General features: G+C 43.6%; 1 pseudogene; it reads right to left on the reverse strand.

The window, feature by feature from the left end:
* Positions 1 to 55: 55 nt before the first annotated feature.
* On the reverse strand, positions 56 to 23,779 carry LOC135542916 (uncharacterized; annotated as a pseudogene).
* Between the last annotated feature and the right edge of the window lie 3,236 nt (positions 23,780 to 27,015).

The raw sequence follows: 27,015 nt of genomic DNA on the forward strand, positions 1-27,015 counted from the left end.
TCTCAGATAAAAAGTGGTGAGGTGCAGTTTATTAGGAGGGGGGGGGGGGGAGTTTATTCTGAGCTAGGAAGGGGTGAGGTGTAGTTTATTCTCAACTAGGAAGGCAGCTGAATCCATGATCTGTCGCTGCGTAAAACTCCCTTTGACATCAAAACATTATTTGCGCTAAGGTCTTTAATCATAACCACATCAGCCCGTGCATCTGCTGAATGTATTCTTCGGTGTGTGCTGTCTCCACGGTGGTTTGTGTCCCTGTCCCTCCGTAACCACTCCGGAGGTGCTGGAATATTATGTCCTTCGCGATGCGCGCGCTTGCAGCCTGTCCTCCTGCCAGATTCAGCGCGTGCGGACCAACCTGTTTGTGACAACAAAGGGAATACAGCTGAGTCACACTGACTGTACAGTATTACATAACCAACTGAGTCTCTATCGACGAGTACCCTACAAAAGAGATTCTCACATAGGTCTACTTTCCAAGCCATATGTTGCCTATATTTCAGAGCCTATATTGCGGCCTTGAAAGACTAAAGAAAATACAAGCGTATAAATATATCAAAAGGCTATCCCTGCTCTGCTGCGTTTTTGCCAACACTCCATTGGGTTATCATTCCACCCCTCCAAAACCCAGAAAAGCTACTTCTTTTTTTAATCCATTACCATTTTTTCATTACTTGTGTCTGTCAATGCATTGACAAATTCCCAGCAATATATGAATGAATGAAATATTCTCCCTCTGACATTCCATTCTATTATTTCTACAAAATATTTTCATTGTGCGATTAGCAAAAAATACCAATATACCTGAAGTGCTGTGTACTGTCCCATCAGGTACAGAGGACATCCTGGAGCCCACTGCAAGCTCTCAGATATACAAGGCCAGCCATCCAGGACCTGAAGTTGAGATATGTTGTAATTAGACTTGGATCAAATGCAGGTGACTGTAGTATAGTGGTATAACATAGTATAGTAGTATAATAGTAGTACAATAGCCATCTATAGTATAGTAGTAGCCCATAGTAGTATAGTAGCAGCCTATAGTAGTATAGTAGTAGCCCATAGTAGTAAAGTAGTAGCCCATAGTAGTATAGTAGCAGCCTATAGTATAGTAGCCGCCTATAGTAATATAGTAGTATAGTATTAGCCCACAGCAGTATAGTAGCAGCCTATATTATTATAGTATAGTAGGAGCCAATAGTATTATAGTAGAAGCCTATAGTATAGTAGTAGCATATATTATTATACTATAGTAGTAGCCTATAGTATAGTACCACAGTATAGGTGTAACCTATAGTATAGTAGTATAGTATAGTAGTAGCCTATGGTAGTATAGTATAGTTGTATAGTAGTAGTCTATAGTAGTATAGTATAGTTGTATAGTAGTAGTCTATAGTAGTATAGTATAGTTGTATAGTAGTATGGTAGTATAGTATAGCAATAGCCTACAGTGGTATGGTATAGTAGAGAAGTATAGTAGTAGCCTATAGTATAGTAGCTTAGTATAGCAGTAGCCTATAGTAGTATATTATAGCCCTATAGAAGTAGCCCATAGTATAGTAATAGCGTATAGTAGTATAGTATGGCATAGTGTGGCATAGTATAGTAGTAGCTTATAGTATTATGATATAGTATAGTAGTAGGCTATAGTAGTATAGTATAGTAGCCTAGTAGTAGCCTAAAGTATAGTATAATAGTAGCCTATAGTAGTACAGTAGCATAGTAGTAGCCTATAGTAGTATAGTATAGTAGTAGCTGATAGTATAGTTGTATTGGGGTGTAGTATAGTAGTAGCATATATTATAGTAGCAGCCCATAGTAGTATAGTATAGTAGTAGCCTATATTAGTATACTATAGTATTATACTATAGTAGTAGCCTATATTATAGTAGTAGCTTATAATAGTATAGTAGTAGCCTATATTATAGTAGTAGCTTGTAATAGTATAGTAGTAGCCTATATTATATTAGTATAGTAGTAGCCTATAGTATAGAATAGTAGTAGTAAGTATAGGTAGTATAGTAGTAGCTTAGAATAGTATAGTATAGTATAGTAGTAACATATATCATGGTAGTATAGCATAGTAGTAGCCTATAGAATAGTGGTTTATTATAGTAGTATAGTATAGTAATAGCATATATCATGGTAGTATAGTATAGTAGCCTATAGTAGTATAGTAGTAGCCCATAATATAATAGTATAGTAGTGTAGTAGCATATAGCATGGTAGTATAAAATAGTAGTAGCCTATAGTATTATAGTAGTAGCCTATAATATAATAGTATAGTAGTATAGTATGGTATAGTATAGTAATAGCCTATAGTAGTGGGGTGTAGTAGCGTAGTGTAGTAGTCACCTATAGTATAGTAGTGTAGTCTAGGAGTAGCCTATAGTATCATAGCATAGTATAGCAGTAGCCTATAGTAGTATAGTATCGTTGTACAGTAGTAGCCTATAGTATGGGATTGTAGTTGCCTATAGTGGTATAGTATAGTAGTAGCCTATAGTATGGTATTGTAGTTGCCAATAGTGGTATGGTATAGTATAGTAGTAGCCTATAGTATGGTATTGTAGTTGCCTATAGTGGTATAGTATGGTATAGTAGTAGCCTATAGTATAGTGGTAAAGTATAGTAGTAGCCTAAAGCGTAGTGGTAACCTATATTAGTATAGTAGTATAGTGTAGTAGTAGCCCATACCATAGTAGTATAGTATAGTATAGTATGGTAGTACCCCATAGTAGAGTAGTATAGTATAGTATAATCCTATAGTATAGTAGTATAGTGTAGTGGTAGCCCATACCATAGTAGTATAGTATGGTAGTACCCCATAGTATAGTAGTATAGTATAGTATAATCCTATAGTATAGTAGTATAGTGTAGTAGTAGCCCATACCATAGCAGTATAGTATAGTATGGTAGTACCCCATAGTAGAGCAGTATAGTAGAATCCTATAGTAGTATAGTATAGTAGTAGCCCATACCATAGTAGCATAGTATAGTATTGTAGTACCCCATAGTATAGTAGCATAGTATAGTAGAATCCTATAGTATAGTAGTATAGTGTATTAGTAGCCCATACCATAGTATGGTATGGTAGTACCCCCATAGTATAGTAGTATAGTAGAATCCGATAGTATAGTAGTATAGTGTAGTGGTGCCCCATAGTATAGTAGTATAGTATGGTAGCACCCCATAGTATAGTAGTATAGTATAATCCTATAGTATAGTAGTATAGTATAGAATGGTAGTATCCCGTAGTATAGTAGTATAGTATGGTAGTACCTCATAGTAGAGTAGTATAGTTGAATCCTATAGTATAGTAGTATAGTGTAGTAGTAGCGCATACCATAGTAGTATAGTATTGTATGGTAGTACCCCATAGTATAGTAGTATAGCACAGTAGTACCCCGCAGTATAGTAGAATAGTATAGTATGGTAGTGCCCTGTAGTATAGTAGTATAGTATAGTATGGTAGTACACCATAGTATAGTAGTATAGTATGGTAGTCCCCCATGGTATAGCAGTATAGTATAGTATGGTAGTACCTCATAGTATAGTAGTATAGTATAGTATGGTAGTCCCCCATGGTATAGTAGTATAGTATAGTATGGTAGTACCTCATAGTATAGTAGTATAGTATGGCAGCACCCCATAGTATAGTAGTATAGCATAGTATGGCAGTACCCCATAGTATAGTAGTATAGTATAGTAGTACCCCATAGGATAGTAGTATAGTATAGTATGGTAGTACCCCATAGTATAGTAGTATAGTATAGTATGGTATAGTATGGTAGTACCCCATAGTATTATAGTATAGTATGGTAGTACCCCATAGTATAGTGGTATGGTATAGTATGGTAGTACCCCATAGTATTACAGTATAGTATGGTAGTACCCCATAGTATTATAGTATAGTATGGTAGTACCTCATAGTATGGTAGTATAGTTTTGTAGTACCCCATAGTATTATAGTATAGTATGGTAGTACCTCATAGTATGGTAGTATAGTATTGTAGTACCCCATAGTATTATAGTATAGTATGGTAGCACTTCATAGTATAGTAGTATAGTATAGTATGGTGGTACCCCATAGTAGAGTAGTATAGTATAGTATGGTGGTACCCCATAGTAGAGTAGTATAGTTGAATCCTATAGTATAGTAGTATAGTGTAGTAGTAGCCCATACCATGGTAGTATAGTATTGTATGGTAGTACCCCATAGTATAGTAGTATAGCACAGTAGTACCCTGTAGTATAGTAGCATAGTATAGTAGTGCCCCGTAGTATAGTAGTATAGTATAGTATGGTAGTACACCATGGTATAGTAGTATAGTATAGTACCCCATAGTATAGTGTAGTATGGTGGTACCTCATAGTATAGTAGCATTTTATAGTATGGTAGTACCCCATAGTATAGTAGTACTGCATAGTATAGTAGTACAGTATAGTATGGCAGCACCCCATAGTATAGTATGTAGCACCCCATAGTATAGTAGTATAGTATAGTAGCACCTCATAGTATAGTAGTATAGTATGGTAGTACCCCATAGTATAGTAGTATAGTATAGTATGGTGGTACCCATAGTATAGTAGAATAGTGTAGTATGGTAGTACCCCATAGTATAGTAGTATAGTATAGTATGTAGTACCCCATAGTATTATAGTATAGTATCGTAGTACCTCATAGTACGGTAGTATAGTATAGTAGTACCTCATAGTATGGTAGTATAGTATAGTATGGTAGTACCTCATAGTATAGTAGTATAGTATAGTATGGTAGTGCCTCATAGTATGGTGGTATAGTATAGTATGGTGGTACCCCATAGTAGAGTAGTATAGTCGAATCCTATAGTATAGTAGTATAGTGTAGTAGTAGCCCATATCATAGTAGTATAGTATGGTAGTACCTCATAGTATAGTAGTATAGTATAGTATGGTAGTACCCCATAGTAGTAGTATAGTATGAATCCTATAGTATAGTAATATAGTATAGTAGTGGTACCTCATACCATAGTAGTATAGTATAGTATGGTAGTATCTCATAGTATAGTAGTATAGCACAGTAGTACCCGTAGTATAGTAGCATAGTATAGTATGGTAGTGCATAGTAGTATAGTATAGTATGTAGTACCCCATAGTATAGAAGTATAGTATAGTATGTAGTACCCCATAGTATGGTAGTATAGTATAGTATGGTGGTACCTCATAGTATGGTAGTATAGTACAGTATGTAGTACCCCATAGTATAGTAGTATAGTATGGTATGGTGGTACCCCATAGTATAGTAGTATAGCATAGTATGGTAGTACCTCATAGTATAGTAGTATAGTATGGTAGTACCCCATAGTATAGTGTAGTATGGTGGTACCTCATAGTATAGTGGCATAGTATAGTATGGTAGTACCCCATAGTATAGTATAGTATGGTGGTACCTCATAGTATAGCAGTATAGTATAGTATGGTGGTACCTCATAGTATAGTAGTATAGTATAGTATGGTGGTACCCCATAGTATAGTAGTATAGCATAGTATGGTGGTACCCCATAGTATAGTAGTATAGTATGGTGGTACCCCATAGTATAGTAGTATAGTATAGTATGGTGGTACCTCATAGTATAGTAGTATAGTATAGTATGGTGGTACCTCACAGTATAGTTGTATAGCATAGTATGGTGGTACCTCATAGTATAGTAGTATGGTATGGTAGTACCCCATAGTATAGTAGTATAGTATGGTATGGTAGTACCCCATAGTATAGTAGTATAGTATAGTATGGTAGTACCTCATAGTATAGTAGTATAGTATAGTATGGTGGTACCTCATAGTAGTATAGTATAGTATGTAGTACCCATAGTATAGTATAGTATGGTAGCACCCCATAGTATAGTGGTATAGTAGAGTATGTTGGTACCTCATAGTATAGTGGTATAGTATAGTATGGTAGTACCCCACAGTATAGTAGTATAGTATGGTAGTACCCCATAGTATAGTGGTATAGTATAGTATGGTGGTGCCTCATAGTATAGTATAGTATGGTGGTACCTCATAGTATAGTAGTATAGTATAGTATGGTGGTATGGCAGTGGTGGAAAAAAGTAGCCAACTATCATACTTGAGTAAAAGTAAAGATACCTTAATAGAAAATGACTCAAGTAAAAGTAAAAGTCACCCAGTAAAATCAACTTGAGTAATGGTATAAAAATATTTGTTTTAAAATATACTTAAGTATCAAAAGTAAAAGTGTAAATTATTCTAAATTCCTTATATTAAGCAAACCAGATGGCACCATTTTCTTGTCCAACATTCAGTCATAATTTACAAACAAATCATATGTGTTTAGTGAGTCTGCCAGATCAGAGGCAGTAGGGATGAACAGGGATGTTCTCTGTTTAGTGAGTCTACCAGATCAGAGGCAGTAGAGATGACCAGGGATGTTCTCTGTTTAGTGAGTCTGCCAGATCAGAGGCAGTAGAGATGACCAGGGATGTTCTCTGTTTAGTGAGTCCACCAGATCAGAGGCAGTAGGGATGACCAGGGATGTTCTCTGTTTAGTGAGTCTACCAGATCAGAGGCAGTAGGGATGACCAGGGATGTTCTCTGTTTAGTGAGTCTACCAGATCAGAGGCAGTAGGGATGACCAGGGATGTTCTCTGTTTAGTGATTTTCCTGCCACTAAGCATTCAAATGTAACAAGTACTTTTGGGTGTCAAGGAAAATGTATGGATGTACAATATTTTCTTTAGGAATGTAGTGAAGATAAGAGTAGTAAAAAAATATAAATAGTAAAGTAAAGTCACATACACCAACAAAAATACTTAAGTAGTACTTTAAAGTAGTTTACCAGATCGTATAGTATAGCAGTATAGTCATTTTGTGGACACAGATTTGATTAAAGATACATGAAAGGTTCTTGCAGAGGTTGAGATATGATAGATCAGAGGCACCTGTAGGGGATGACCATGGATGTTCTCTGTTTGCACCCTGTAGCCAGCCATATCCTGTCCCCAGTCCAATCACAGCCATTCTGTCCACACAGTGACAGATGACTTTCATAGGGATGTTCAGTCACCTTGAACACAACAGGTCATGAATACCTGGGCTCTGCTTTCTCCTTTCACTAGATTGTATTGTTTTATGTTTCAAAATGTAACAAGTTAGTTCTTTTGGGTGACACACAACCTTTGTGGAAAGGATGGACAGATATTTTGCCTGGGGGTCAAGGTATTAATATTATTGATATCTATTTAAGCAGTATTATTCTGACTAATAGCATTACAATATTAATTTCTGTACCTCAATATGCTCGGACAGACAGCTGTCCAGTCTGGATAGGGCTGCAGGGCAAAGGCCTCAGGTGTAACTGCCCCTCCCTTCCTGGCCTGTCTGATCATGGCCAGTCTCTTATGGACGCTGCTCTCGTTGTAGAACTGGCGCAGGTAGGCCAGGCCGTCCATCTTGATGCCATGCTCCACATGGGAGTACCGCCCCACCAGGCTTTCCACGTCAGTCAAATTTCAGCTGGGGAGAGGACCGAGGCAGAGGGGTTGGAGATCACAGATTTAACATTCTCTTAACATCAAACTGCTCCAGCTGGGGAGAGGTTCGAGGCAGAGGGGTTGGAGATCATGATCTGACTATAACACTCTTAACATCAAATTCAGCTGGGGGAGATGACCAGCAGAGGGTTGGAGATCATGGTGGTCTGACTATAACATTCTCTTAACATCAAACTGCTCCAGCTTTGACCGAGGCAGAGGGGTTGGAGATCATGGTGGTCTGACTATAACATTCTCTTAACATCAAACTGCTCCAGCTAGGGGGGGAGGACCTGTCAGGCAGGGGTTGGAGATCATGGTGGTCTGACTAGTAACATTCTCCTAACATCAAACAGCTGGCAGAGGGGTTGGAGATCATGGTGGTCTGACTATAACATTCTCTTAACATCAAACTGCTCAGCTAGAGGACGAGGCAGAGGGGTCATGAGATCATGGTGGTCTGACTAACATTCTCTTAACATCAAACTTTCACTGGGGGAGAGGACCGAGGCAGAGGGGTTGGAGATCATGGTGGTTTTAACATTCTCCTAACATCAAACTGCTTCAACAGAGGGGTTGGAGATCATGGTGGTCTGACTATAACATTCTCCTAACATCAAACTGCTCCAGCTGGGGGAGAGGACCGAGGCAGAGGGGTTGGAGATCATGGTGGTCTGACTATAACATTCTCTTAACATCAAACTGCTCCAGCTGGGGGAGAGGACCGAGGCAGACCTCTGGGAGAGAGATCATGGTGGTCTGTGCTTCAGCTGGGGGAGAGGTCGAGGCAGAGGGGTTGGAGATCATTATCTGACTATAACATTCTCCTAACATCAAACTGTTTCAGCCGGGGGGAGTATTATTTAAACAACATGTCTACAAATGAACAAAATCTAAAATATTATTGTTATTTCTGTTTTAATGTTGAATAAATTAATGTGTAAAATTGTAGTTCACAATATAGACACACTATATTAAATACCATATAAATACTCCATATTTTAGAGCACTCTAATGAAGAGAGTAATGACACCAAGAATTTGTCTATCTGTCAGTATCTCCCTAGGAGAGGTGGGGGTGGAGTCAGGAGCAGGAGAGCAAGATGTTGTCTATCAGTCAGTATCTCCCTAGGAGAAGTGGGGGTGGAGTCAGGGCGGGAGACCAAGATGTTGTCTGTCAGTCAGTATCTCCCTAGGAGAGGTGGAGTCAGGAGCGGAGACCAAGATGTTGTCTATCAGTCAGTATCTCCCTAGGAGAGGTGGGGTGGAGTCAGGAGCAGGAGACCAAGATGTTGTCTATCAGTCAGTATCTCCCTAGGAACTGGGGGTGGAGTCAGGCAGGGCCAAGATGTTGTCCATCTTGATCCCAGTGGTGGAGTCAGGAGCGGGAGACCAAGATGTTGTCTATCTGTCAGTATCCCCTAGGAGGCTGGGGGTTCCAGGAGACCAAGATGTTGTCAATCTGTCAGTATCTCAGCTGGGGGGGAGTCAGGACAGGAGGCAGATGTTGGGTATCTCCCTAGGAGATCATGGTGGTCAGGAGCGGGAGACCAAGATGTTGTTAACATCAAATCTCCCTAGGAGAAGTGGGGGTGGAGAGGAGCGGGGAGACCAAGATGTTGTCTATCTGTCAGTATCTCCCTAGGAGAAGGTGGAGTCAGAGCGGGGAGACCAAGATGTTGTCTATCAGTCAGTATCTCTAGGAGAGGTGGGTGGAGTCAGGAGCGGGGAGACCAAGATGTTGTCTATCTGTCAGTATCTCCCTAGGAGAGGTGGGTGGTCTGAGCAGGAACCAAGATGTTGTCTATCATCAAACTGCTCCAGCTGGGGTGGAGTCAGGACAGGAGACCAAGATGTTGTCTATCTGGAGATCATGAGAGGTGGGGGTGGAGTCAGGAGCAGGAGACCAAGATGTTGTCTTAACAGTCAATCTCCCTCCAGCTGGGGGTGGAGTCAGGAGCAGGAGACCAAGATGTTGTCTAGAGTATCTCCCTAGGAGAAGTGGGGGTGGAGTCAGGAGCGGGAGACCAAGATGTTGTCTAACATCAGTATCTCCTAGGAGAGGTGGGGGTGGGGGAGCAGGAGACCAAGATGTTGCAGTCAGTATCTTGGAGATGGGGGTGGAGTCTGAGCAGGAGACCAAGATGTTGTCTATCATCAAACTGCTCCTAGGAGAGGTGGGGGGGAGTCAGGAGCAGGAGACCAAGATGTTGTCTATCTGTCAGTATCTCCCTAGGAGATGGTGAGTCAGGACTAGGAGACCAAGATGTTGTCTAACATCAAACTGCTCCAGCTGGGGGTGGAGTCAGGAGCAGGGAGACAGATGTTGTCTATCTGTCAGTATCTCTAGGAGAGGTGGGGGTGGAGTCTGAGCAGGAACAAGATGTTGTCTATCTGTCAGTATCTCCCTAAAGGTGGGGGTGGAGTCAGGAGCAGGAGACCAAGATGTTGTCTATCAGTCAGTATCTCCCTAGGAGAGGTGGGGGTGGAGTCAGGAGCAGGAGACCAAGATGACTGTCTATCTCCTTCAATCTCCCTAAGAGTTTCAGCCGGGGGTGGAGTCAAATGAACAAAATCTAATCTGTCAGTATCTCCCTAGGAGAGGTGGGGGTGGAGTCAGGGCAGGAGACCAAGATGTTGTCTATCTGTAGTATTTAGTGGGGGTGGAGTCAGAGCAGGAGACCAAGATGTTGTCTAATGTCAGTAAGGAGATGGGGGTGGAGTCAGGAGCAGGAGACCAAGATGTTGTCTATCAGTCAGTATCTCCCTAGGAGAGGTGGGGGTGGAGTCAGGAGCAGGAGACCAAGATGTTGTCTGTTGTCTATCTGTCAGTATCTCCCTAGGAGAGGTGGGGTGGAGTCAGGAGCGGGAGACCAAGATGTTGTCTGTTGTCTATCAGTCAGTATCTCCCTAGGAGAGGTGGGGTGGAGTCAGGAGCAGGAGACCAAGATGTTGTCTATCAGTCAGTATCTCCCTAGGAGAGGTGGGGGTGGAGTCAGGAGCAGGAGACCAAGATGTTGTCTATCTGTCAGTATCTCCCTAGGAGAGGTGGGGGTGGAGTCAGGAGCAGGAGACCAAGATGTTGTCTAGTCAGTATCTCCCTAGGAGAGGTGGGGGGTGGAGTCAGGAGCAGGAGACCAAGATGTTGTCTATCAGTCAGTATCTCCCTAGGAGAGGTGGGGGTGGAGTCAGGAGCAGGAGACCAAGATGTTGTCTATCTGTCAGTATCATCCTAGGAGAGGTGGGGGTGGAGTCAGGAGCGGGAGACCAAGATGTTGTCTATCTGTCAGTATCATCCTAGGAGAGGTGGGGGTGGAGTCAGGAGCAGGAGACCAAGATGTTGTCTGTCAGTATCTCCCTAGGAGAGGTGGGGGTGGAGTCAGGAGCAGGAGACCAAGATGTTGTCTATCAGTCCTAGGAGAGGTGGGGGTGGAGTCAGGAGCAGGAGACCAAGATGTTGTCTATCTGTCAGTATCATCCTAGGAGAGGTGGGGGTGGAGTCAGGAGTGGGAGACCAAGATGTTGTCTATCTGTCAGTATCTCCCTAGGAGAGGTGGGGGTGGAGTCAGGAGCAGGAGACCAAGATGTTGTCTATCAGTCAGTATCTCCCTAGGAGAGGTGGGGGTGGAGTCAGGAGCGGGAGACCAAGATGTTGTCTATCAGTCAGTATCTCCCTAGGAGAGGTTGGGGTGGAGTCAGGAGCAGGAGAGCAAGATGTTGTCTATCAGTCAGTATCTCCCGAGGAGAGGTGGGGGTGGAGTCAGGAGCAGGAGACCAAGATGTTGTCTATCTGTCAGTATCTCCCTAGGAGAGGTGGGGGTGGAGTCAGGAGCAGGAGACCAAGATGTTGTCTATCAGTCAGTATCTCCCTAGGAGAGGTGGGGGTGGAGTCAGGAGCAGGAGACCAAGATGTTGTCTATCAGTCAGTATCTCCCTAGGAGAGGTGGGGGTGGAGTCAGGAGCAGGAGACCAAGATGTTGTCTATCAGTCAGTATCTCCCTAGGAGAGGTGGGGGTGGAGTCAGGAGCAGGAGACCAAGATGTTGTCTATCTGTCAGTATCATCCTAGGAGAGGTGGGGGTGGAGTCAGGAGCGGGAGACCAAGATGTTGTCTATCTGTCAGTATCATCCTAGGAGAGGTGGGGGTGGAGTCAGGAGCAGGAGACCAAGATGTTGTCTGTCAGTATCTCCCTAGGAGAGGTGGGGGTGGAGTCAGGAGCAGGAGACCAAGATGTTGTCTATCTGTCAGTATCTCCCTAGGAGAGGTGGGGGTGGAGTCAGGAGCGGGAGACCAAGATGTTGTCTATCTGTCAGTATCTCCCTAGGAGAGGTGGGGGTGGAGTCAGGAGCAGGAGACCAAGATGTTGTCTATCAGTCAGTATCTCCCTAGGAGAGGTGGGGGTGGAGTCAGGAGCAGGAGACCAAGATGTTGTCTATCTGTCAGTATCTCCCTAGGAGAGGTGGGGGTGGAGTCAGGAGCAGGAGACCAAGATGTTGTCTATCAGTCAGTATCTCCCTAGGAGAGGTGGGGGTGGAGTCAGGAGCAGGAGACCAAGATGTTGTCTATCAGTCAGTATCTCCCTAGGAGAGGTGGGGGTGGAGTCAGGAGCAGGAGACCAAGATGTTGTCTATCAGTCAGTATCTCCCTAGGAGAGGTGGGGTGGAGTCAGGAGCAGGAGACCAAGATGTTGTCTATCAGTCAGTATCTCCCTAGGAGAGGTGGGGGTGGAGTCAGGAGCAGGAGACCAAGATGTTGTCTATCTGTCAGTATCTCCCTAGGAGAGGTGGGGGTGGAGTCAGGAGCAGGAGACCAAGATGTTGTCTATCTGTCAGTATCTCCCAAGAATTTAGAGAGGGGTATTATTTACTGGGGGTGGAGTCAGGGAGCAGGAGACCAAGATGTTGTCTATCTGTCAGTATCGGAACACACTCCTCTGACTAAACTAAGGAACACAGACTAAACTAACGTGTGGGACTCCTCTGGTGAACACACTCCTCTGACTAAACTAACGTGAACACACTCCTCTGACTAAACTAACGTGAACACACTCCTCTGACTAAACTAACGTGAACACACTCCTCTGACTAAACTAACGTGCTGGAAAAACAGTCCTGTGAAATGAACCTGCTTAACAGAGAAAAACGCAACCCAACCCAACCCAACCCAACCCAACCCAAGCCAACCCAAGCCAACCCAAGCCAACCCAAGCCAACCCAAGCCAACCCAACAACCCAACAAGTAACACAAACAATCTTAACACAAACAAAACTTAGCGGGTAGGGAGATTAAATACCCCACTGATGAGCCTAAACTAGACACAGGTGAACACAAGACAAACAAAGAGGGTAGGGTGAGATTAAATACCCCACTGATGAGCCTAAACTAGACACAGGTGAACACAAGACAGACAACCTAGAGGGTAGGGTGAGGATGAGCCTAAACTAGACAGGTGAACACAAGACAGACAACCTAGAGGGTAGGGTGAGATTAAATACCCCACTGATGAGCCTAAACTAGACACAGGTGAACACAAGACAGACAAAAACCGGTGGCAGCTAGTAGGCCGACGACGACCGCCGAGCGCCTCCCGAACAGGGGGAGGAGCCACCTTCGGTGGAAGGAGTGACAGTATCATGTACGGTTCACAGATCATAGGGTCTTACAGGAGGCACGTATAGGTCTAAAAAAAGCTATTTTCACCATGGTTTTCAAAACAATGGTTTGTGCTACAAATGTAAAAGCATATTAAAACCTCCTTGATTCTCCCAATTAAGTTTCTATGTGATAATTCCCAGAACTAACAAGTTTCCACTCGGGCCATAGATCTGAAAAATAATTGGGTCACATGATGGCCGATGGAGATGAGATCTAAACAGAAACAAACCTGCTGGATGGAGACAGTGTTAGTGACACCACAGAGACCTGCTGGATGGAGAGAGAGTTAGTGACACCACAGAGACCTGCACATGACTGGCACCTTGAGACCTGCTGGATGGAGACAGAGTTGGACACCACAGAGACCTGCTGGATGGAGAGAGCTGTTAGTCAGGACACCACAGAGACCTCTGGATGGAGAGAGAGTTAGTGACACCATAGAGACCCTGGATGGCCAGGTTAGTGACACCACATAGGGACCTGCTGGATGGAGACAGAGTTAGTGACACCACAGAGACCTGCTGGATGGAGAGAGAGTTAGTGACACCACAGAGACCTGCTGGATGGAGAGAGAGTTAGTGACACCACATAGAGACCTGCTGGATGGAGACAGATGTTAGTGACACCACAGAGACCTGCTGGATGGAGAGAGAGTTAGTGACACCACATAGAGACCTGCTGAATGGAGACAGAGTTAGTGACACCACAGAGAGACCTGCTGGATGGAGACAGAGTTAGTGACACCACAGAGAGACCTGCTGAATGGAGACAGAGTTAGTGACACCACATAGAGACCTGCTGGTTGGAGACAGAGTTAGTGACATCACATAGAGACCTGCTGAATGGAGAGAGAGTTAGTGACACCACATAGAGACCTGCTGAATGGAGACAGAGTTAGTGACACCACATAGAGAACTGCTGGATAGAGAGAGTTAGTGACACCACATAGAGACCTGCTGAATGGAGACAGAGTTAGTGACACCACATAGGGATATGCTGGATGGAGACAGAGTTAGTGACACCACATAGAGACCTGCTGAATGGAGACAGAGTTAGTGACACCACATAGAGACCTGCTGGATGAGATGGAGAACTGCAGAGTTAGTGACACCACATAGAGACCTGCTGGATGGAGAGAGATTTAGTGACACCACAGAGGGAACTGCTGAATGGAGACAGAGTTAGTGACACCACATAGGGACCTGCTGAATGGAGACAGAGTTAGTGACACCACATAGAGACCTGCTGGATGGAGAGAGAGTTAGTGACACCACATAGGGAACTGCTGAATGGAGAGAGAGTTAGTGACACCACATAGAGACCTGCTGGATGAATGAACTGCTGATGGAGACAGAGTTAGTGACACCACAGAGGGACCTGCTGAATGGAGACAGAGTTAGTGACACCACATAGAGACCTGCTGAATGGAGACAGAGTTAGTGCAGAGGAACTGCTGAATGGAGACAGAGTTAGTGACACCACATAGAGACCTGCTGAATGGAGACAGAGTTAGTGACACCATGCTGAATGGAGACAGAGTTAGTGACACCACATAGGGACCTGCTGAATGGAGACAGAGTTAGTGACACCATGCTGAATGGAGACAGAGTTAGTGACACCACAGAGACCTGCTGGATGGAGAGAGATTTAGTGACACCACATAGAGACCTGCTGAATGGAGACAGAGTTAGTGACACCACACTGACTCTTAACAGGAACAGAATGTCATACACAAATAAGTACTAAGTAAAGAAGTTAATTTCTACATTTGATAACTCAAACAGATGCCCAGTCAGTGTGATATTACAGTTAGTGACAGCATGTCATGTCATCAACACTAGGAGAGGGCGTTATAGAATGTCATGAGACAGAGGGCTATATAGTACAGTGTCATGTGCAACACCCATAGTACAATGTCATGTCACCAGAGAGGGCGGTATAGTACAGTGTCATGTCACCTCAACACCAGGAGAGGGCGGTATAGTACAGTGTCATGTCACCAGAGAGGGCGGTATAGTACAGTGTCAGTGACCAGGAGAGGCGTTATAGTACAGTGTCATGGCACCTCAACAGACAGAGGCACAGTGTCATGACACCTCAACACCAGGAGAGGGGGAAGTGTCATGTCATGTCACCTCAACACCATGGAGACAGTCATGTCACCTCAACACCAGGAGAGGGCGTAGTACACTGTCATGTCACCTCAACACCACCATGCAGTGTCATGTCATGGAGACAGAGTGTCATGTCATGACACCCATGCTGAATGGAGACAGATCATTAGTGACACATGTCATGTCATCAACACCAGGAGAGGGCGTTATAGCAGTGTCATGTCACCTCAACACCAGGAGAGGGCCTTATAGTACAGTGTCATGTCACCTCAACACCAGGAGAGGGCGTTATAGTACAGTGTCATGTCACCAGAGAGGGCGTTATAGTACAGTGTCATGTCATGTCACCTCAACACCAGGAGAGGGCGGTATAGTACAGTCTCATGTCACCTCAACACCAGGAGAGGGCCTTATAGTACAGTGTCATGTCACCTCAACACCAGGAGAGGGCCTTATAGTACAGTGTCATGTCACCAGAGAGGGCGTTATAGCAGTGTCATGTCACAACACCTGCTGAATGTCATGTCATCTCAACACCAGGAGGGCGGTTAGTGTCATGTCACCTCAACACCAGGTGAGGGCGGTATAGACAGTGTCATGCTGAATGTGATGTCACCTCAACACCAGGAGAGGGCCTTATTACAGTGTCATGTCACTCACACCAGGTGAGGGCCTTATAGTACAGTGTCATGTCACCTCAACACCAGGAGAGGGCGTTATAGTACAGTGTCATGTCATCTCAACACCAGGTGAGGGCGGTATAGTACAGTGTCATGTCACCTCAACACCAGAGAGGGCGGTATAGTACAGTGTCATGTCATGGAGAGTACAGTTAGTGACACCAATGTCATGTCACCTCAACACCAGGAGACCTGCTGTCATGTCATGGAGACAGAGTTAGTGACACCACATCAACACCAGGAGACCTGCTGTCATGTCATGGAGAGGGCGGTAGAGTTAGTGACACCACATAGTGTCATGACCTGCTGGAGTGTCATGTCATGTCACCCTCAACACCAGGAGAGGGCGTTATAGCAGTGTCATGTCACCTCAACACCAGGAGACTTAGAGTACAGTGTCATGCTGGATGTGTCAGTCACCAGAGGGCGTTATAGTACAGTGTCATGTCATGTCACCTCAACACCAGGAGAGGGCGGGACAGTCTCTGTCACCTGCCTTATATGGTCATGTCACAACACCAGGAGAGGGCATTATAGTACAGTGTCATGTCATCTCAACACAGGTGAGGGCGGTATAGACAGTGTCATGTCACCTCAACACCAGAGATGCGGAGTACAGTCATGTCACCTCAACACCAGGGCGGTATATACAGTGTCAGTCACCTCAACACCAGGAGAGGGCCTTATAGTACAGTGTCATGTCATCAACACCAGGTGAGGGTTATAGTACAGTGTCATGTCACCTCAACACCAGGAGAGGGCGTTATAGTACAGTGTCATGTCATCTCAACACCAGGTGGAGACAGAGGGCGGTATAGTACAGTGTCATGTCACCTCAACACCAGGAGAGGGCACTACAGTGTCATGTCTTAACAGGATGTTATAGTACAATGTCATGTCACCTCAACACCAGGAGAAATATGTCAGTCACTAAACACCAGGAAATAAGTACATTGTCATTTCACCAGGAGATGTTTAGTACAGTGTCATGTCACCTCAACACCAGGAGAGGGCGTTATAGTACAGTGTCATGTCATGTCACCTAAACACCAGGAGAGGGCGGTATAGTACATTGTCATGTCACCTCAACACCAGGAGAGGGCCTTATAGTAGTGTCATGTCACCAGAGAGGGCGTTATAGTACAGTGTCATGTCATGTCACCTCAACACCAGGAGAGGGCGTTATAGCAGTGTCATGTCACCTCAACACCAGGAGAGGGCCTTATAGTACAGTGTCATGTCACCTCAACACCAGAGAGGGCGTTATAGTACAGTGTCATGTCACCAGAGAGGGCGTTATAGTACAGTGTCATGTCATGTCACCTCAACACCAGGAGAGGGCCTTATAGTACAGTGTCATGTCACCTCAACACCAGGAGAGGGCCTTATAGTACAGTGTCATGTCACCAGAGAGGGCGTTATAGCAGTGTCATGTCACAACACCAGGAGAGGGCATTATAGTACAGTGTCATGTCATCTCAACACCAGCACAGTGTCATGTCACCTCAACACCAGGAGAGTACAGTGTCATGTCACCTCAACACCAGAGAGGGCGGTATAGTACAGTGTCATGTCACCTCAACACCAGGAGAGGGCCTTATAGTACAGTGTCATGTCACCTCAACACCAGGTGAGGGCCTTATAGTACAGTGTCATGTCACCTCAACACCAGGAGAGGGCGTTATAGTAGTGTCATGTCACCTCAACACCAGGAGAGGGCATGTACCTCAACACCAGGAGAGGGCGTTATAGTACAGTGTCATGTCACCAGGTGGGATGTTATAGTACATGTCATGTCACCAGAGAGGGCGTTATAGTACAGTGTCATGTCATGTCACCTAAACACCAGGAGAGGGCGGTATAGTACATTGTCATGTCACCTCAACACCAGGAGAGGGTGTTATAGTACAGTGTCATGTCACCTCAACACCAGGAGAGGGCGGTATAGTACAGTGTCATGTCACCTCAACACCAGGAGAGGGCGGTATAGTACAGTGTCATGTCACCTCAACACCAGGAGAGGGCCTTATAGTAGTGTCATGTCACCAGAGAGGGCGTTATAGTACAGTGTCATGTCATGTCACCTCAACACCAGGGCGAGAGTGGCAGGAGAGGGTATAGTACAGTGTCATGTCACCAGGAGAGGGCGTTATAGTACAGTGTCATGTCACCAGAGAGGGCAGTTATAGTACAGTGTACAGTGTCATGTCACCTCAACACCAGGAGAGGGCTTATAGTACAGTGTCATGTCACCTCAACACAGGAGAGGGTAGTCAGTGTCATGTCACAACACCAGGAGAGGGCATTATAGCACAGTGTCATGTCACCTCAACACCAGAGAGGTATAGTACAGTGTCATGTCACCTCAACACCAGAGAGGGCGGTATAGTACAGTGTCATGTCACCTCAACACCAGGAGGGAGTACAGTGTCATGTCACCTCAACACCAGGTGAGGGCCTTATAGTACAGTGTCATGTCACCTCAACACCAGGAGAGGGGCGTTATAGTACAGTGTCATGTCATCTCAACACCAGGCACAGTGTCATGTCACCTCAACACCAGAGAGGGCGGTATAGCACAGTGTCATGTCACCTCAACACCAGTCATGTCACCTCAACACCAGAGAGGGCGTTATAGTACAGTGTCATGTCATGTCACCTCGGTATAGTACATTGTCACACCAGGAGAGGGCCTTATAGTACAGTGTCATGTCACCTCAACACCAGGAGAGGGCCTTATAGTACAGTGTCATGTCACCTAAACACCAGGAGAGGGCGGTATAGCACAGTGTCATGTCACCTCAACACCAGGAGAGGTGTTATAGTACAGTGTCATGTCACCTTATAGTACAGTGTCATGTGGAGACATATGGTCCATCTATACAGATAGCTATCAATAGCAGAGGATTCTCAACTCAACCGACCTGATGAGAGAGAAGAAGAACTCTCTTCCTGTTCCTGGTTCTGGCTTCTTGGTTCCTGTTGCCGTGTTGACCGTGAGTGGTGGTGCATGAGCTGCACGGTGTGCTGCAGGCGTTCCTCAGGGTAGCTCTCCGCTATGGACGACACCCAGAAAGGAATGTTGGCCATCTGGGCACGGGTCGGCCCGGTCGCCATGACTACGCGCCTAGCCTCGAGGACGTCCCGTTCTGAAGGAATACCCTGAATGATGTCACAATTCCTTCGGACATGACAGGGGTCAGTCTGTCCACTGTGCCCTTTGTCAGGACACTGTCCAGGCCATATTTGTCCACCTGGATAGAGTATTGTTGTTGTATAGTTATTTTGTTCTGGGTGATTTGAGTTGATGGCTAATAGATTACATGCACACACATGTTACATTATATATCACAAGTTCATAGATTTTAACGAACAACTACAGTGGCAAGAAAAAGTATATGAACCCTTTGGAATTACAGTTGAAGTCAGAAGTTTACATACACCTTAGCCAAATACATTTAAACTCAGTTTTTCATAATTCCTGACATTTAATCCTCGTGAAAATTCCAGTCTTAGGTCAGTTAGGATCACCACTTCAAGAATGTGAACTGTCCGAATAATCATAGAGAGAATGATTTATTTCAGCTTTTATTTCTTTCATCACATTCCCAGTGGGTCAGAAGTTTACATGCACTCAATTAGTATTTGGTAGCATTGCCTTATATTTCTTGGGTCAAACGTTTTGGGTAGCCTTCCACAAACTTCCCACAATAAGTTGGGGAATTTTGGCCCATTCCTCCTGACAGAGCTGGTGTAAAGGGAGTCAGGTTTGTAGGCCTCCTTGCTCGCACACGCTTTACCAGTTCTGCCTACACATTTTCTATAGGATTGAGGTCAGGGCTTTGTGATGGCCACTCCAATACCTTGACTTTGTGGTCCTTAAGCCATTTTGCCACAACTTTGGAAGTATGCTTGGGGTCATTGTCCATTTGGAAGACCCATTTGCGACCAAGCTTTGACTTCCTGACTGATGTCTTGAGATGTTGCTTCAATATATCCACAACATTTTCGGTCCTCGTGATGCCATCTATTTTGTGAAGTGCACCAGTCCCTCCTGCAGCAAAGCACCCCACAACATGATGCTGACACCCCCGTGCTTCACGGTTGGGATGGTGTTCTTCGGCTTGCAAGCCTCCTTTCTCCTCCAAACATAATGGTCATTATGAACAAACGGTTCTATTGTTGTTTCTTCAGACCAGAGGACATTTCTCCAAAAAGTACGATCTTTGTCCCCATGTGCAGTTTCAAACCGTAGTCTGCCTTTTTTATGGCGGTTTTGGAGCAGTGGATTCTTCCTTGCTGAGCGGCCTTTCAGGTTATGTCGATATAGGACTAGTTGTACTGTGGATATAGACACTTTTGTACCCGTTTCCTCCAGCATCTTCACAAGGTGCTTTGCTGTTGTTCTGGGATTGATTTGCACTTTTCACAACAAAGTGTGTTCATCTCTAGGAGACAGAACACGTCTCCTTCCTGAGCGGTATGACGGCTGCGTGGTCCCATGGTCTTTATACTTGCGAACTATTGTTTGTATAGATGAACGTGGTACCTTTACGCATTTGGAAATTGCTCCCAAGGATGAACCAGACTCTACTATTTTTTTTCTGAGGTCTTGGCTGATTTCTTTTGATTTTCCCATGATGTCAAGCAAAGAGGCACTGAGTTTGAAGGTAGGCCTTGAAATACATCCACAGGTACACCTCCAATTTACTCAAACTTCTGACCCACTGGAATTGTGAGACAGTGAATTATAAGTTAAATAATCTGTCTGTAAACAATTGTTGGAAAAATGATCTGTTTCATGCACAAAGTAGATGTCCTAACCGATTTGCCAAAACTATAGTTTGTTAACAAGACATTTGTGGAGTGGTTGAAAAACAAGTTAATGACTCCAACCTAAGTGTATGTAATCTTATGACTTCAACTGTACCTGGATTTCTGCATAAATTGGTCATCAAATTTGATCTGATCTTCATCTAAGTCACAACAATAGACAAACATAGTGTGCTTAAACTAATAACACACAAATGATTGTATTTATCTTGTCTATATTGAATACATAATTTAAACATTCACAGTGTAGGTTGGAAAACGCTAGGTTAAAACCTTTTACGGCTAGGGGTTCCGCTAGCGGAATGTTTCGACAACATCCGGTGAAATGGCAGAGCGTGAAATTTTTAAAAAATGATTCAAAATATTTAACTTTCATACATTCACAAGTCCAACACACCAAATTAAAGCTTAACTTCTTGCTATTTTAGCCACTGTGTCAAATTTCAAAAAGGCTTTGCAGCAAAAGCAAACCATGCTATTATCTGAGGACAGCACCCCATCAAACAAACACAGACAATCATATTTCATCCCGCCAGGCGCGACACAAAACTCAGAAATAACAATATAATTAATGCCTTACCTTTGAAGATCTTGTTCTGTTGGCACTCCAATATGTCCCATAAACATCATAAATGGTCCTTTTGTTCGATTAATTCTGTCGTTATATTTCCAAAATGTCCATTGATTAAAAAAAACACTGGTTCCAATTTGCACAACATGACTACAAAATATTTAATAAATGACCTGTAATCTTGATCCAAACATTTCAAACAACTTTCCTAATACAACTTTAGGTATTTTTTACGTAAATAATCAATAAAATTTAAGACGGGATAAACTGTGTTCAATAGCGGATAAAAACAATGTGGAGCAAGCTTTTAGGTCTCGGGCCCCAACCACAACAGTACACTAGACTCCACCCTCATTCTGAACAGCCCTACTTCTTCATTACTCAAAGGAAAAACATCAACCAATTTCTAAAGACTGTTGACATCCAGTGGAAGCGATAGGTACTGCAAGCAAGTGCCTTAGACCGTTGTGCAGGTCTGATCCTCAACTACAGAAAACATTTGGTTGAGGTTATTGCTGCCAAAGGAGGGTCAACCAGTTATTAAATCCAAGGGTTTACATACTTTTCCCACGCTGCACTGTGACTGTTCACACGATGTGTTCAGTAAAGACTTGAAAGCGTATCATTGTGTGTGTTTATTAGTTTAAGCAGACTGTGTTTGTCTATTGTTGTGACCTAGATGAAGATCAGATCACATTTTATGACCAATTTATCCAGAAATCCAGGTATTTCCAAAGGGTTCACATACTTTTTCTTGCAGCTGTACATACAATATAGCAAGCATTCACTGTAAAACTCACATTCACTATCATTAGTAGTCATCAAGTGTATTAGTGCAGGTCTGGAACAAAAGCATGCAACCCCAGTAGCTCTCCAGCAGGAGGGTTAGTTGACCACTCCCAGGTAAGTCCTACTTGTGTCACACAGAGAAGCATCACTGTTATTGCACAATTTTGTGTAGTGGAGGGACTCACATAGTATGTTTAGTATGGTGCAGGGTTGGGGTCAATTCCATTTCAATTCCAATTGGAAGTTCAGTTTACTTCCTGAATTGACTGAACAGAAATGGAATTCACCCCAGTCATGGTATGGTGCCTTTTCACTTCAACTCAACTCAAGCCACGGCCAGCGTGCATCTCCATCTCCGACCTGCTGCATGAAGAAGTCCACACTGAGCCTGGTGCCTGGCAGGCTAAAGTACAGGCTCTTCTGTAGGCCTCTGCTGCTGCTCAGTCTCCTCCTGTCCTTCTTGCCCAAACGCATGTCGTTGAAGAAGGCGTTCTCATCCAGAATGAAGGTGTGGTCAGGGAGGCAGTGGAGCTCCGCTGTCCGATCCTCCTCCAGAACAAACTCCTGCAAAGCCCTCTGGGAGGAACCAAGACAAAGGGATTATAGGCAAAAACAAGTACCCTTCCTGAATTGATTGGATTGAAAACTGAAGTGACCTCAACTCGCATTGTCCAGAAGGAACCATCCATTCAACCCTACAGCAGGGACCATCAACCTTGTTGAGTGTGTGTGTGTGTCTGTGTGCACCAGGGTGTGTGAGCGAAGGTGAGGGATGTTGAGTGCTCTGAACTGGCTCTCCCACAGCGAGGTCCATGCTCCGTATGAGTCCACCACTCTGAAGGCCAGCGGAGGGCAGGATGAAACTGACTCTGGGTCTGGAGCGGCCTGCTCCTCGGGCTCGGCTGTCTGCTGTCCTGGGAGATATTACACACCTGTCAACCAGACAGCATCGCCAGCAGAATGGTGTGAACTGGAGAGACTCAAATACAGTCTATACAGTCAAATTAAGCCTACACCTTCAACCTCGACTAAAAACCACTTTCAATGGAGATTTTCTTTTTAGTCTAGAGACTGGACCTGGGCCCGGCTTGGAGTGGCCTGCTCCTCAGCTGGCTGTTGTCATGGGGAAGGGGAGAGATTAGAGACCTTTCAAACAATGAGCACCAACAGCATGCTGTACACTATATGTGTAGGGAGATTCGAGAGGAATGTCTCTCCTAACTGAAATCAAGAAAGGCCAAAATGTGAGGAAAAACATCGGTCTACTTCCTGGGATGTTTTCCTGGACCCAGATCACGCCGACGTCGAGCCCCTGACTAAAACGCCGTTTTAATAAACATTCACTCTTTAGTCTGGGAACAGGCTTCATCTGGGCCCTTTATGAAAAGCCCACGTAAAAACATTGAGCTGCAGTGTAGTTGTCCTCACGGGAAGCTCCTCCTCTCCTGCTCTTAGAGCGGCTGGTCTTGGCCCTGCCCTGGCTGAGCTGGATCCCCTGGAGGATGTCTGTGTTGGGGGGAGGTGGGGACAGGGCCTGGTCTGGACAGGACAGCAGGGTGGCCAGGGTCAGGGCCTGGGGTCCTCCACCTATTATTAGGACGTCCAACATCACACAGCTGGCATGAGACAAACACCAGCACAGAAAGAAAAAAAAGTTACAAAATATAAATCAAATTAAAAAAAAAAAACATTCTAGTCCTTGGTAAACAACAGGTGAAACTAACAGTGAAATGCTTCCTGACGGTCCTTCCCAACCATACGGAGAAACAGAAAGAGAAATAACAGAAAGATAATAACACAAGGAATAAACCCCCAATGAGAAACAATAACTTGGCTATATACACAGAGTACCAGTACTGAGTCAATGATAACTTGGCTGTATACACAGAGTACCAGTACTGAGTCAATGATAACTTGGCTGTATACACAGAGTACCAGTACTGAGTCAATGATAACTTGGCTGTATACACAGAGTACCAGTACTGAGTCAATGATAACTTGGCTGTATACACAGTACCAGTACTGAGTCAATGTACTGAGTCAATGATAACTTGGCTGTTACACAGAGTATCACAGTTTACACTGTACCAGTACTGAGTCAATGATAACTTGGCTATATAGACAGTATCAGTACTGAGTCAATGATAACTTGGCTATATAGACAGAGTATCAGTACTGAGTCAATGATAACTTGGCTGTTTTACACAGAGTATCAGTACTGAGTCAATGATAACTTGGCTGTTTACACAGAGTACCAGTACTGAGTCAATGATAACTTGGCTGTATACACAGAGTATCAGTACTGAGTCAATGATAACTTGGCTATTTTCACAGAGTACCAGTACTGAGTCAATGATAACTTGGCTGTTTTCACAGAGTTGAGTCAATGATAACTTGGCTGTATACACAGAGTACCAGTACTGAGTCAATGATAACTTGGCTGTATACACAGAGTATCAGTACTGAGTCAATGATAACTTGGCTGTATACACAGAGTACCAGTACTGAGTCAATGATAACTTGGCTGTATACACAGAGTATCAGTACTGAGTCAATGATAACTTGGCTGTTTACACTGGGTACCAGTACTGAGTCAATGATAACTTGGCTATATAGACAGAGTATCAGTACTGAGTCAATGATAACTTGGCTATATAGACAGAGTATCAGTACTGAGTCAATGATAACTTGGCTGTATACACAGAGTACCAGTACTGAGTCAATGATAACTTGGCTGTATACACAGAGTATCAGTACTGAGTCAATGATAATTTGGCTATATAGACAGAATACCAGTACGAGTCCATGTGCACAGGTACAAGGTAATTGAGGTAGATATGTACATATAGGTAGGGATACAGTGACTAGTCAACAGGATAGATAATAAACAGTAACAACAGTATACTGTAGGTAGGGGTAACAGGATAGATAGTAAACAGTAGCAGCAGTGATGAGTCTAAAGAGTTAGTGTGAAGAGAGTCATTGCAGATAGTCCAGGTAGCTATTTGGTTAACACTTTAAACTATTTAGCAGTCTTATGGCTTGGGAATAGAGACTGTTCATATAACACACACATATGCACACACACACACACACACACACAATGTCAATCTCTAACTCTCCACTGCAAAGTACTACCCAGCAAAACAGTGAGTGATTTTGAGACCACTAAGCCTTCCAGAAGGATCTCTACCCTACAGGAATGTGTGGCAGTTTAAGATTTCATGCCAACACTACAAGCCTACTGCTTCAGAAATATTTTCACTTACCATAGGCTAGTTAGTCATTTAGCTACCTAAAAAGTACCAAGACCAAGTAAACGCATAACAGTACCTCGTTGAACTTTCAGTATCTGTCAACTCAGTTTGTCAAACACAAAAACAAAACACAACACACAGTACCTTATTAAGATTCCAGTATCTGTCAATTCAGTTGGTCAAAATACGCAAAGCCTCCAACAGTCACAGTGTGTCAACATAAAACAGTCAACATATACTATGCCTGAAAACATCGAATACTAAGGCTGAGAACAATGAATACTAAGGCTGAAAACAATTAAGGCTGAAATCAATGAATACTAAGGCTGAAAACAATTAAGGCTGAAATCAACGAATACTAAGGCTGAAAACAATTAAGGCTGAAATCAATGAATACTAAGGCTGAAAACAATGAATACTAAGGCTGAAAACAATGAATACTAAGGCTGAAAACAATGAATACTATGGCTGAAAACAACGAATACTAAGGCTGAAAACAACGAATACTAAGGCTGAAAACAACGAATACTAAGGCTGAAAACAACGAATACTAAGGCTGAAAACAATGAATACTAAGGCTGGAATACTAAGGCTGAAAACAACGAATACTAAGGCTGAAAACAATGAATACTAAGGCTGAAAACAACGAATACTAAGGCTGAAAACAATGAATACTAAGGCTGAAAACAATGAATACTAAGGCTGAAAACAATGAATACTAAGGCTGAAAACAATGAATACTAAGGCTGAACAATGAATACTAAGGCTGAAAACAATGAATACTAAGGCTGAAAACAATGAATACTAAGGCTGAAAACAATGAATACTAAGGCTGAAAACTGAAAACAACGAATACTAAGGCTGAAAACAATGAATACTAAGGCTGAAAACAATGAATACTAAGGCTGAAAACAATGAATACTAAGGCTGAAAACAACGAATACTAAGGCTGAAAACAACGAATACTAAGGCTGAAAAAACAATAAGGCTGAAAACAACGAATACTAAGGCTGAAAACATCGAATACTAAGGCTGAAAACAATGAATACTAAGGCTGAAAACAATGAATACTAAGGCTGAAAACAACGAATACTAAGGCTGAAAACATCGAATACTAAGGCTGAAAACAACGAATACTAAGGCTGAAAACAATGACTACTAAGGCTGAAAACAACGAATACTAAGGCTGAAAACAATGACTACTAAGGCTGAAAACAATGAATACTAAGGCTGAAAACAACGAATACTATGGCTGAAAACAACGAATACTAAGGCTGAAAACAATGAATACTAAGGCTGAAAACAACGAATACTAAGGCTGAAAACAACTAAAGATGAAAATGGTGGTAGCCAGCCCACAGCTGGTCAGGGCTGTAACCCTATCTAACCCAGGCATCTATAGACACAGTTGAGTGTCATTGGCTACCAGGAGGGCTCTCAAAATAGCCTTGCCGTAAGGAAGGGGGGGTGCTCTGAACTCTCTCACACTCTCACAGCTTATTACCACTGTTATCTAAACTGACTTGATACTGTCCACCAATGGTGCTCCCTGAACCTATGACATCATAGGATTGATATTGGAAAAAAT

The sequence above is a fragment of the Oncorhynchus masou genome, chromosome 7 (assembly GCF_036934945.1).
Source record: "Oncorhynchus masou masou isolate Uvic2021 chromosome 7, UVic_Omas_1.1, whole genome shotgun sequence".
NCBI lineage: Eukaryota > Metazoa > Chordata > Actinopteri > Salmoniformes > Salmonidae > Oncorhynchus > Oncorhynchus masou.